This window comes from Varroa jacobsoni, unplaced genomic scaffold (genome assembly GCF_002532875.2).
Source record: "Varroa jacobsoni isolate VJ856 unplaced genomic scaffold, vjacob_1.0 scaffold_1032, whole genome shotgun sequence".
In the NCBI taxonomy this organism is placed as follows: Eukaryota; Metazoa; Arthropoda; class Arachnida; order Mesostigmata; family Varroidae; genus Varroa; species Varroa jacobsoni.
This window is the reverse complement of record NW_019213934.1, coordinates 39,873-51,742: the sequence shown is the minus strand read 5'-3', so window position 1 is coordinate 51,742 and position 11,870 is coordinate 39,873. Positions and strand designations below refer to the sequence as shown.

At 39.2% G+C, this 11,870-nt stretch overlaps 1 long non-coding RNA gene across 1 annotated transcript; it reads left to right on the top strand.

Moving 5' to 3' along the window:
* The first annotated feature begins 1,994 nt into the window (after positions 1-1,994).
* LOC147752744 (uncharacterized) lies at positions 1,995-4,699 on the top strand. Its single transcript, XR_015313263.1, has 2 exons — positions 1,995-2,051; positions 2,464-4,699. It is a non-coding gene; the product is annotated as an uncharacterized LOC147752744 (long non-coding RNA).
* Positions 4,700-11,870: the final 7,171 nt, after the last annotated feature.

The window sequence follows — 11,870 nt, the reverse complement described above, 5'->3', positions numbered from 1 at the left end:
TTGCGGACAAACGACCTAATATTACGAAATAGAGATCCTGAACTATCACGCTACTCCACGCCAAACAAAGCAAGACGGCATTGTCAAAATATACGCAACTACTGTTCCGAAAATTCGTCGCGTCTGACAAATTGGCTTTCCAATTTATTAGAAAAGACTGGATGTTCTATACATCGATAAACCACAAATCTGCTTTTGAAGTGTAAAAACAAACCTAGTCAATAGACGCAGTTATCAAGCTGATATCGGCTCTGTTATCATCACAGCAAGAAGCATAACTGAAAAACAATCTTCTATCGGACGTCATGCGCCGGTACAGGCTCCTAACAAATGCAAGAAGTTCAGTTAGTTTATTACGTAGATGCGTATAAAAAGCCACATGGAAAACTTTCACAATGTGGCATATTGTCTGCTCTTAATAATTCTCACTACAAATAACCGGTTGAATAAACTTTTAGTATACTTCTAGTACCGTTCGCTTTTCGATGCACTATTCAGTCAGCGGTTTCAACGGCAGGGGGTAACAATGAACAAGTAGCAGCAGAAAAAGAAACAGACTACAGATACGGTCTATATACCCGCCCCGCTATTTATTGAAAAATCGATAGTGCTCAATAAGACCCAAAACAGCAGACTGTACTGTTAATGCAAAAACAGCGGTTCGAATAACTAAAATAACGATCATACGAACGGCGCATCTATCCTTTTGTAGCGTCGATCCGCTAAAGTTGAGCCTTAGGTGATACATGTTAAATAGCATAAATAATGAAATGTCTTTTCATTTTACAGATAAACAGTGACAATCGAAATTTCCATGCCACAAGTCCTACATCATTCTGTTAGTTTTGTTTTTTTTTAGTCAAACGGTTTGAAAATTTCAACCATTTTTATAGGAGACAATATTGCAGACGAGATTTGCGAGAAATTTCTTCATATCTGTAAAATTCAGACAGAAATCTTTGAATTTTCAAAAAATCAATACTCGATCGAAGCTGTTGGTGGCAGATTAGTAAATGCACTGGGAAAGGAAGCGCTCCACGAAACAGCAGTTTGTTATGGATGCATTGTTTTTAAAAGTAAGTAACAGAAAGTAGAACGTTGGAGATCAAAGGAAAAGTGATTACACACCAAGGCCTTACAAATAAAAACGGGTTGAAATTACGGGACATTTGAAAAAACAGAGCATGGATCATGCTCCTTGTAAGTTCGAGAGGTGTTTCTTTAAGGAGGTGCTATGAAATTGTAACGAAAACGATAAGAAGTAGTTTTCTTGTTAAAACTGATCCAGCCTAGTAGAAACACGTGTAGCATACTCTAAATACATAATTTGCGCAAGTACGACTGGCAAAAAATGGCCTAGAGCACACGATTACCATAGGCAGCATAAAGGTGAGAGACTGGCGTTGAAGGAAAGGAAACGCTATTTTGGTGGCATTGAAAAATATCTTGGGGTAATACTGATAATGATGATGATGATGATGATACTAGTAATGTGTTAGGAACATTCCTTATTACGAAACATTACTCGCGATGAAGACTATTAATAGTCAGATCTTTCAATTCCTGAAGGACCACATGAGGTGCGGCGCCATGGCCAAGAGCACACAGCGTATGCTTGTTTGTGAAGGAGTCATGCGTAACAACGCATCACTCCTTCACAAACTTTTATCACAGCCTGAATCGATAGCAGAAAAGAATAGAGCGATGCTTTTATTGCTATATGTTCGAGACCAAGGTTGACTATTAGGTCAATTTGGGTTGCTTCGACGCTGTAAAAAAAGGCGATAGGCTATTGATAAGTATGGTAATTTGAATCACAACTACTTAGCTGTTGTGAACATCCTGTTTAACATGCTAAACGTGTAAGTACCAAGGGGGTAGTATATTTAACACACAGAAAAACATCGTCAGTTTAGTGTTATTCAACCCTTTAAATAGCTCCAGACGTCCTATTACTATGTTACACATTATACTTTTAGGTGGTTATGTGAAGGGTGAAATTGAAGGACTCTGGCTGCAGAATGACATCTTTGATCTTTAGTCTCTAAGAAGTAAGTACACAATAAGTCAATAAATAATTTGTAAACATTTAACGAATGATAAGCAAAGAAGACGGCTATAGACTTCGCAGAAGGATTATTTTCAGTTTGCTTCAATGGGTATTGTAGGCTATCGGTAGAATAAAATACGTTATTATGGTTATCTCGTTCTCCGTGATTAAGCTAACGGTCAGCTAATAAGATCTTTAAAAATGCCGTAGTTTCCTTTTCTCCAGTAATGTCACTCCGAAGATTCTGTTTCACGGGAATTCGTAACGTAATGAAAGGCATCAATATATTAGTTTGCGGCGGAGATAGTAAATGGCTATCGTATAGTACAACACACTTTACGATATTGAATAGAATTGGACAATATGAACATCAACTGACCAAAACTTTGTGTCGTCTTTTGATATTTCCATAGAGTCATCTTTGAAATGTTTTGGACGGACGATTATTCTAGGATTTTCTTTTATAATTATCAAGTCATCGCTGCATTCGTTCATAGAGCGTAACCACCTGTGGCCGAAATAGTCGAGCAGAAAAGCCAGAGCGCAAGAACCACTGGGCGCTTTCAAAGGTTATACATCTATGACAAACACTGACGCGCAAAGCGGTGCTAAATTACGGTGCACGGCCAGAAGAGTTCGAAGTATACGTGCAATCGCGGCCCAACTCCAAAACCGCGGATCGCAGGTGACAGCCTGAAAGGTGCAGCACATGTGTCTCATATACAACGATTTACAGCAGCGCAAAAGAGACCGACGATATAAACCGTAGGGCAAAGGGCGGTCAAAAAAGTGGCTGTAAATTAGCTGTTACCGATCAAGAGTGGATACGGCGAAAAATCGAAGATCAAAGAAGACTAAACAGTGTAAACGTACTTGATATTATTCCTGTATCGAAGAAGAAAATTGTAATGTGTGCTGCCGGGGGGTGGTAATGATGATGACGACGACTCTTGCAATAATTTTGTAGGAAATCGTACGTGTGAACGACAACACTATGATTTCTTATATTATACCAGCGGAAGGCTTTGAGCTTAAGAGTACGTCAGTTACTGAAGCCGCAACGCGAGTTAGTGGCACTAGTTTTTATTGCAACATTGCCGGCTGGATAGCAAATAAGAAGATGGCCTTTTTGATTGGTGTCCCCGCTTATCGTATATATTAATTATATAATACGCATGTTCTGTGGCATAATTTATTGTAAAGGAGGCAAACGTTACGAGGGGCAGTTGTTTTGAAACGTTCGTTTGAATGCAGTAGCCATGAAGCGCCGTCTAGCGGCGCTTTCGCATGAGTTACCGTTGATCATTAATAATCCACTCGGTTACCATATAACTCTTATGACGTTTTGTCAATTACATTGTTGTATGACAAGGTTCTGTTAATGTATATTGTACACATTAGGTCCGCTTGGTATTGACGAGTGTATCCTTTTTAAAAGGAAACCTACTATCCAAGCATTATACAGAAGCTCACGCTCAGATACTACTATAACGAGCAGTTTCGTTATGGTAATAAATTAAAGTGGGTTCTTGTCTTACAATTGGTATCGATGTTGATTATAGCCCCGTTGGGTCCACCGGTGCTGGTTGCCACTGCCGAAGGCGATTATCGCATAGCTCTGCTCTATCTAAAAAAATCGTGCCTGCACGTTTTGCTATTTACGATGGCCGAATTGGGCTGGCATGGCCGTTCCGTTTCGATATACTTGATAAGAACAATGTCACACTTCTCATGTAGCAAAATTAAGGGCAAACATTGGCTTTTCAGGCAGACGTATCGCTTTCTGTGTAATATAACTAAAATAGATCTTACCAAAATAGCTTAATGAGCATTGTACCTATATGTTTAGATGGTTCGATGCAGAAGAATAGTTTTTAGGACATTGCATACGGGTTTTCCCCAAGTCGCATGCCAACGGATTCCTCTCCTAGGACATATTCCCGGTTATACCTTTTGGTGTGTCATAAAAGAGTTCGGTTTGTCCTATAACGGAGGTAGAGAGTAACTGATAATTTCAGGGATGATCTAACTTATGGCATCTCTAAAGCGCCGTTGAGCTTCGTTTGATGTAGCAGATATCTTTTATTAACGTTTCACATATAGATGGCTTTACACATATGTGCGTTCCGTATGTTACTGCAGTATTACGGCTCTTATAAGGCCCATTAGTTGACAGTCACCGTGGCGACATAAATATTGCAGCAGTTGAGCTGCGAGTGTTCTTGAGCTAATTCGAAACTTAACAGATACGATATTATCATCATAAGAGAAACCTGCGGAAGAATCAGAACGTTCGTGTAGCTAAGGCAAGCAGTGGCGTTATTATCATCGTTTCATACTACTACGACTAAGTTTTCAATCATACTAGGTAGAAAAATAGGCGAAAAAATCAATCTGATGTACTTGTTGAAACGTATGCCCGGACACTGCCTATTCACAACTACCAATGCGCCTCTCTATCCATATTTATATCCAAGCCTTCTGCATATTTGCTCAACTAGCGGCCGATCTTGTCAGACTTATCATTAACATACTTATTTTCGAATAGGAAAAAACCTTAACGGGCTATTTATCATAACCGACGCATATACATCGGCTGTTTCTGCTGTTAGACAAAAGTTAATAAAATCACAAATTGGTCAAATCGAACAACAATATGTCGTTCTTAAAACTGAAGCAGCGACCAGCTGTTATGTAATTTTTAAAAACGCCCATCAAGGTTAAAAACTTATTCTTTGCTCGAAATCGACGGCCTATATTCTTTCTAAAGATGTACTAAAACGTCCCAGAAACTTAGTATTGATGTAAGTAGACTTTCGATATAGAAATTACGAATAATAATTACTTAATATTACGTAATTATAACCATCAGAAACGACACGATGCAAAAAAATTCGTTCAAAAATCTATTTTTGTTTAAATGTCTTAAAAAAAATATCCAGTGTGAACGCGCCATCCTGTGTAGTGGTCTAACCCCGTCACTATACGCAGCAAGATATTTGCTTTCTGATAAGTGTCAAGCACCGTTTAGATCCGTAGAACATAATTGGTTTGTCTTGGACGCTTATCGGTTTGCTGCTATACCTACATCTTGTACTTGACAAACTTTCCCTAAACCTCCTTTGTCTTTCATCACCTCCTTTACAGTATAAAAATGACGTTTCTGTCAATAATTTACACTTCAAAGAAATCTAATTACGTATTTCATTACTTACGTACAAATCTGAAAACTATTGCAGACGATATCTCAAAAAGATCTTTGCAAAACTCTTTATTTATATATATATATATATATATATTTAAGGTTTATAGAATAAAGCTTCGACGGTGGCTATTGAAAACGATTTGTCCGGCGAATGAGCCTAGCATTTTCAATCGAGGCAGTGACAGGCCAGCAGCGTGCTGTGTTGTAAGCAACTCTGAACGTCAGTTTAATACTGTGAACGCATGGCTATGTGCAACGATGCCTCAATAAGTGGTACGTCGAATCGAGAACGAGCGGTTGGCATACCTATTTCGACAAGGCGGGTCAATTTGCATCCAATTTATCTTCTGTACTCAGCGGAGAGCCTGCAAGTTGAGGCCTTAGCAATTGTATATAGTGGCCGATTGCCATTACTACGTACATGATTGCATGCTGTGCACAAGAAACCTTATCTGCATTTGGATACCTGCTTCCCTACACTGGCAACCATCGTGTGGCGGGCTAGCCAGCGATTCAATAGCCGCGATCTATAAAACTCTAGAGAGATTGCTGCTATTCATTCGATGTTGTCTACCTTTGCAGTATTCTACTAAGGCACCTCAAGGTCGTGCCAAGAGACCTGGACACTTTATCCGACATCGGTTCTATCAAGTATCAAGGGGATAAAATGAGAAGCAGATGAGTGCGCGCGTTACAGAATTAGTGCTTCATTGCATAGCAGATTCGTACTGTATGACAGAGCCCCAGTTCATAGCTGAGCAAGAGATAATGATTGCTATCGCCCAGTTAATACACAACTGAAGACCGTATAACATTGATTTGGAGTAAAATCGAAAACAACCTTTTTTCGAGCAGATATATACTTCCTTGCGAACATTAAGCCTGCTTATACCTGCACCTTCCTTTTAGCGCCTATTACATAGTTATTACTCCGGCTGCGACTACTAAAGTACATCTGCATAGTTCTTAATCATATGCAGACGCTCATTTATCAATAGACCTTTGAATTGGGATAATGTCGACACACGCAAGTTCACCATCATCATTTTCGTTTTTGCATATTATTTCTTTAATATCCGCAGATATCTTTAAATTGCTCGTAGATAGACTTGTCGGCGGGTAACTTTTTTGATTTGCGGAACCTTTGTTGAACAAGTTACAGCTGGTTAACCTGTTTGAGTGCTCCTTTAGGAATTGCTCGCCTGAACATAACGACGGCTTAACAGTTTATTAACAGCATATTGACTTATTGAATTAGCATTGTGAACTAGAAAAGTTACAGGGATACAGTTAAAATGGCAGTTCCTTTGCGAAGGGTCTGCTGATTATTAAATGTATGTGCAACATTTTGAACTTGGTCCGCGGTGAAGTACGACACGTGTTCCCCTGCACACACTGTAATTCGGTTACCTGTCAAATGAGTTTTGTCCCCATTTGTTTTAGAATTGCTTTAGTTTATTTAATTGGTGAATGCAGCTCTCAATTATTGAAGTTCACGGAAAGACAACATGCGACGTTGGATCTATTCCCGCTTTTAAGTTTCGGCATCTCAGTCACCAGTAATCACTGTACGGACCTTAGCTCTATCTGTGTTGAAAAATAAAGTAATTTGGCTTCCTTTAGACGCATTTCACCATACAATAGCGAGCGTTATTGCTTATGAAACTACTAAATTTCATAAATCTTAATGCATAGATTAATGAATAGGTCTAGCCTGCTTTTCTTGTATTTCTTCGTTGGAATTTTGTTTGTTGTAAGTTTATTGGATTCGGTTATCTTTTAGATTACTGCAGAAAGTTTCCTATCTTTTTTTGTGTCCGGAAGGTGCTCCCGACCTACGAGCCTTAAACTAAAAATTCGAAACTCCACAATGGTAATGGAGAATGCTGAACAGATTTTTCAAAATCTTGCTTATATACGCAGTTATAGCTTTCGCAAAAATGCTTGAGAGCCTTATAAGGATGCTAAGGCAGTGTACTTTACTTTTCTAGGCTCAATTTGTACTTTACTGAAACCCATGGTGAATAAAGTAAATGATGAAGCCGCTAAAATAGTCGAAGAGTTGTCGATAAAGTAAGACTTTTCGTTTAGTGGTTGATGCAGCCTTAAGCGAGTTTGCTGAAGTTTCGAGCACACGTAGCGGATATAGGATGTACGACAAAATAGTCAAATATTATAGTTCTGCATGAGTAAGTAAGACAAGAGTCGATCTATCTATCTTTGACATGTTGGAAAACTCTAGCACGTACACCTGATTCGGCCACAAAATGCTCCTAGCTTCTGCTGCGTAACCCTAATCTCTAGATAAATATTATCCTGCAAAAAACGTGGAAAAAAAACAAGAAAAGGGGCTAAAACACTGCATATACACCTCTTCTGCGTTCAGGTACAACAGAAAAACTGAGAAATTTCGACAAAATGGACAGATATTATAACTGAACATTCTGATCAATTTGTCGCAAATCTGTCTATAAAGGATGATGATATATATCTAAAATTGATTTTTCAGTATTTTACACAAAAATGTGTCTTTAAACCAAAATGCATATTCAACTCGAGTACGCTGTATAATATTTATGCCGTATGACGACGGTGCACGTGAGATTATAAAAGCTCTAGTTTTATAGCTACCTAACCCATGACGTCTGATCCTTAATATTGGTCTTTTCATTAAAATACTTTTTTTATGTTGACAGTAGTTTCCCCCAAGCACCCATTTGTTAAAAGTGCAACTGTAATGGGGGCTAATCTTCAAGGTATGACTCCTAAGCCTGTTATCAGTTTCCGATACCGAAACAACTGAGGGCATTCAAGCAACTTAACTTGTTACTGCTCGAATGCAGAAAGTTGCTCCTCAAACCGTAAGCGCTTGCTACACTTATATTGATTTTTTCGGCTAAATATGAGGAAGTTTTGGTTAAAACTAATAAAAAAACTTTTAAGTAATAATTTACAGAATGCATAAATACGATATTTGTGTCACTTTAGTTGCGACTTAGAGCACCGTTTGTAGATAGAAGTGTGCTTTTTCAAAAACATAAAATGTTTCGTACAAGTCGATTACTCGAATCAGTGATGATTATATATATAGTATCGTGGCCTTATAGTCGTTATTTAATCATTAGATTTGGTTGTAACACATTATCTCCACTATTTGTTATAGTAACTGGAACATATTGCATACAACCTTCGGACGAAGATCACAGTTCACGCAAGAAACACGTATGAGACGGTCAGTCAGAGAGTGAAGCTCCTAAACAACCACTAAACAATCGTAATCTGCTAGAAATCGAGTCTTCACTATATGGGGTTTAACCTAAAAATATTTAGCGAAAATTAACCATTCAATTTATAATTCATCTTTGGTTTGCATTGGAACACATTATTTTTTAAGACTATGGCTGATATTGTCTGTACCTATATCTATACATCGTGTAATTAACCCTCTCTTATCATTAAATACACAGGTAAAGCCATATAATTCTAAGATATGAGAAACGATGCAGAAAAAATACCGGGCTGGTACGATAGGTGAGCTAAAAAAATGCGGGATTGCAAATCTACTTGATCCTTCATTCGCGGTCTCTACTGTATACATCCAGACAGAGGATTTCAGTGATTTTAGATATTTATCGTATGCCTCAACCCGACTGGTTTTATGAGATGTATCTTTTAGCTGAAAAACGTGAAATATGCGTCAAAGGAAGCTTTTGTAATTAAATTATTTTTCGATTTCAAGCTTCAAAGATAAATGTTCTTGGCAAAAAAAAGTGCCTTTTCGTTACTTATCTTACTCTGTCTTTTGCCTAGGTCAAAAAATACCAAACCTACTCGGGATGTTTATGCCACGTACGGGGTGGACCCCTTACCTTAGAAAATCGCTAGAAAATTGTCAAGTTCAAGGATGCCACCCTGGATCTGAAGGATATACCCAACCCGGTTCGGCCATTTGAGGTCGATAAGAACCTTAAATGCCCATAAATAAAGTGAAGAGCATAAAAAATGCGGCTTCTAATTACCCCTCGACATCTCGCCCGGTGTCAAAAAAATGTTGCGAGCTTCACGCCCAATACGTTAGGCATTGCTTTAAGCGGTATGAATACCTGTGTAGTGTTTAACATGGACTCTTTATCTGAGAAAATGGCATCCTGAACATAAAACATTAGCTTCTTACTGATTGGTCATCCGAGGGCGATGAGGATTATCGAACGCCCATGAATTTAATGGAAACCACGAGAAGCATGGCTTCTCATTACCTCTCAGCATCTTTTTCGGCGTTAGACAATGCGCAACCAGGTTCCTGCATCATAATTGTTACAATAACAAGGAATTGTGTCTCTACGCTATTATCCAACAGAAAAAGGCTGGCTCCGGGAGGTATGCTTAAGCCCAAAGTTAAGTCAAATATCCATCTGAAAAGGACCATGAGTTGTGTGTGAAAGGACTGGAAGAGTCTTATACATTGGAGAATGTTTGACAATCCGGAAGTCATTAACAGGGGGTCTATATGCGGCTTAGTTGCATTGAGCAAACAAGCGATCGAATAAAAAAGACCCGGCAGGGAAGATAACGTTATCCGACTGCTCATGAGTTCCTTGCAAGGGCTTGGGTACAGGTATTATACTGCCTAAACTCGGCGCTAACGGACCATTGCCTTTTTATCAGTGAAAAATAAAATTCGTAACAATACTGTACAGGTCCTTCAACAGCAGGCCCGAAAATGTCCGGTGAGGCGGAATAACTGAATTCGTTGAAGGGGCAAGGAGTGATAGCGAACGCATCAGTCAAATTTTTGTTAGGGTTCAATAAGACACTGCGCTTTTTGATAGGTAAAAAAATGCTATTGCTTTCTGACTCACTTAATATTTCTGTCTGGCATTATAGAGCAAGGATGTTAAACCCCATAAAGCACGTGTAACCCTTCTGGGACCAGCTACCATGTTGCAGGTTCTGATTACATTTAGTAAAAAAAATAAACGCTATGAAAAAATAAACATTATTAAGAAAATGTCACACGGTTAGGTATTTTTGTAGGATGAACCTAGATCATTTATCCTTCAATTGGTGGCATTTTTCGTTGAAGTCAGAGACTTGGGTATACTCGTTCAAGTGCGGGATCCTACGTTGCCTTCAGGATACGAATTGTCCGTGAAGGAGAATGCCCGTGCACCGTCTGTGCAGGATACAAAGGAGTCCCGCGAGACTCACTCGCTTACTACGGCCAGGAAATAATGCTGTGGAGATTGGTTGCATCAGTCCGCACGTCAGCCAGGCATCCCCGATCGAGGAAAGTGCAAACGGCGGCCAAAACTGATGAGCTAGCTGCACGCTGGAGTTTCAGCGTTTGCTGAGGACGCACGTGCAAATAAGCAATCCCCTTGCACATAAGGTCTCATAAGGCAATCACTGAGTTCACAAATCTACTGGGAGTTTCACAACAGGAACAGGCCAGGTAGACTGTGGGACGTACTTCTGTCTGAATGGCGCTACACCAATACGACGGACAAGCCGTTGGGGTGAGACTGTTGAAATTGAGCTGAAGGGCTACTCCAGCCTGTCTTCAATTGGGGGATGGGGGGCACAGCAGTACGAAGCGGGAAGAAGAGAACGAGACGTAGGGCACGCGCAGTGAAACGGGTAGTTCATATCCTCTACCCTGCTTTCCGTAGGCTGTTTCTATTTTTCTCTCTTCATTCTATTTCTTTCTTTTTATTTTATTTTTCGTAACTGGACGCTGGAACGGATCGACGGACTGACGCATGAGCCGATGGACAAATGCCGTCTCGATTTCGCGTCTCTTTATCCTATCTACGAATTTGCAAAGTAGAAACAGGCGCCTCTATTCGCTCCAGACGATCGTTTCAATTTAGCACATTCATATCCACCACCCCCTACCTCATCGACCCCATTCGACGATAGCCTTCTATGTTACCATTATACGATGGCCGAAAACAGTCCAAGGAGTACAATCGAGTGGAGTCTGCATAGTGTCGGCTGTTAAAAAGGACACCCAGTGAGAAACTCGACAGTCAGTTTGTGTGGTATAATTGCGCTAGCACTATTTATAGTTCAGTTAATATGCTCAGGACAAAACATCAATTTCGTCACATATATTACTCACGGGTGACTCGTTTCGAAAAGGAATATTTTGTTATATCTAAAAGTTTACTTTAGCTAATTGGGTTGCTTCTTTTATTTGTTGATATGATTCAGGTTATACTAATGACATTGGAATTTCCTTAGAAGCACGAGCTCTACGTACAGGACAAATGTCCTGAGATGGCAAGGCTTAATTAAGTGATGTAGCGATCGAGCAAGCTAAGGAATATTACATTGGTACTCAGAATAAAAATGGTCAAGTATAATCATATATTTCTAATTAAAGGTTTGAGGGAATTTTTACATTATGATACAGACACTCTGTCCGAAGTTTCCTTATAATATTTACCAACATTTGGCGAATAAATGTAAACAAAATGTCCGTAAAAGAAATATCAAATAACCTGATTGCTAGACTAAAAACGGATAGTGCCTTTTTTAGAATGACGACATATTTACTCTGAAAGGAGCTGACTGATTTAGTTATAATCGGGTCATCAAATGAAATTCATTGCG